The sequence below is a fragment of the Capricornis sumatraensis genome, chromosome 6 (assembly GCF_032405125.1).
Source record: "Capricornis sumatraensis isolate serow.1 chromosome 6, serow.2, whole genome shotgun sequence".
NCBI lineage: Eukaryota > Metazoa > Chordata > Mammalia > Artiodactyla > Bovidae > Capricornis > Capricornis sumatraensis.
Genome location: NC_091074.1, coordinates 15,098,526 through 15,100,878, shown reverse-complemented (window position 1 = coordinate 15,100,878; position 2,353 = coordinate 15,098,526).

The following is a 2,353-nucleotide window of genomic DNA, read 5'->3' as shown; positions in this document are numbered from 1 at the left end:
ATCTCCTTCAGAATGGACTGGTTGGATCTCCTTGCAGTCCAAGGGACTCTCAAGAGTCTTCTCCAACATCACAGTTCAAAATTCTTCAGCACTCAGCCTTCTTCACAGTCCAACTCTCACATCCATACATGACTCCTGGAAAAACCATAGCCTTGACTAGACGGACCTTAGTTGGCAAAGTAATGTCTCTGCTTTTGAATATACTATCTAGGTTGGTCATAACTTTTCTTCCAAGGAGTAAGCGTCTTTTAATTTCATGGCTGCAATCACCATCTGCAGTGATTTTGGAGCCCCCCAAAATAAAGTCTGACACTGTTTCCACTGTTTCCCCATCTATTTCCCATGAAGTGATGGGACCGGATGCCATGATCTTCGTTTTCTGAATGTTGAGCTTTAAGCCAACTTTTTCACTCTCCTCTTTCACTTTCATCAAGAGGCTTTTTAGTTCCTCTTCACTTTCTGCCATAAGGGTGGTGTCATCTGCATATCTGAGGTTATTGATATTTCTCCCAGCAATCTTGATTCCAGCTTGTATTTCTTCCAGTCCAGCATTTCTCATGTTGTACTCTGCATATAAGTTAAATAAGCAGGGGGACAATATACAGCCTAGATGTACTCCTTTTCCTATTTGGAACCAGTCTGTTGTTCCATGTCCAGTTCTAACTGTTGCTTCCTGACCTGCATACAAATTTCTCAAGAGGCTGGTCAGGTGGTCTGGTATTCCCATCTCTCTCAGAATTTTCCACAGTTTATTGTGATCCAATAACCTATTAGAAAATGCGATAATATAAAAAGATCCTATTTGTGATAGTAGCAACAAACATGGTGTTTCTAGAGGAAAAAATTATTAAAAGAAATGTAAAACTGCTATATAGAAAAATTATAAAATCTCAGAGATGGACATAAATAAAATTTAGATAATTCAAGAAAGCCATTAATAGAGTGGGAAGATTTAATGTTATATATATTTCCATTTCTACTCACTATATCTACAAATCAAATGTAACTCCAATCAAAATATCCAGTGAATTATTCACGAAGCTACTGAAAGAGGGTGAAAAACTTTCCCTGGACCCTCTTAGAGTTTTAGACTGGGCCTGAGAAGACAAATCCACAGGAGAAAAGTATTAATATACAGATATTTCCATGTACATCACAGTCCCATAAGAAAATAAAGACCCAAAGAAGGAGCAACGAGAACCAAACATGTATATATTCAGTTCAGTTCAGTTCATTTCAGTCACTCAGTCATGTCTGACTCTTTGCGACCCCATGAACCACAGCATGCCAGGTCTCCCTGTCCATCACCAACTCCATGGGTGATGGAGTCCACCCAAACCCATGTCCATTGAATTGGTGATGCCATCCAACCATCTCATCCTCTGTCATCCCCTTCTCCTCCTGCTCTCAGTCTTTCCCAGCATCAGGATTTTTTCAAACGAGTCAGCTCTTTGCATCAGGTGGCCAAAGTATTGGAGTTTCAGCAACATCAGTCCTTCCAGAGAACACCCAGGACTGATCTCCTTTAGGGTGGACAGGTTGGATCTCTTTGCAGTCCAAGGGACTATCAAGAGGCTTCTCCAACACCACAGTTCAAAAGCATCAATTCTTCAGTGCTCAGCTTTCTTTATAGTCCAACTCTCACATCCATAACCACTGGAAAAAATATAGCCTTGACTAGACAGACCTTTGTGGACAAAGTAATGCTTCTGCTTCTTAATATGTTGTCTAGGTTGGTCATAATTTCCTTCCAAGGAGAAAGTGTCTTTTAATTTCATGGCTGCAATCACCAGCTGCAGTGATTTTGGAGCCCAGAAAAATAAAGTCAGCCACTGTTTCCACTGTTTCCCCATCTATTTGCCATGATGTATTAAGCAAAGAGTAGCAGCCAAAAACAAAAAGAAAAAAGTAGCTAAAATGTATAGGGAGGTTAATGGAAAATAAGAATTATGCTTCAAAGTCTATTTGCACAGATTTTTCTAGGGCTCAATTCAGCTTCTCTGGTTATAAGAATGTTTCTTTTCTCCTGTTACAGAGAAGGCAAACCTCATATCGGAGTTTTAGCTTCCAGTTTCAGGCAGAAAGAGGGTAACTGCAGTTTTTCAAGTGCCTTTAGCTCAAAATAATCCCGATGCCAACGGGCATATTTTAGGATAGCATTTTCTGCCACCTTCACTACATAATCTAATTCTAAAATGCATTTGGAAAAATGCAAGTCCAAAGACACCCATGTCAATTTTGACACCCAGGTAGGCCAATTAAGTCTCTCCAAGAGCTTTTCTTCAGCATCTTGTTCAAAAGTCATCTATGACTAAGGCCATCAGCTTATGAGAAATGCAGAAGCTCAAGCCCT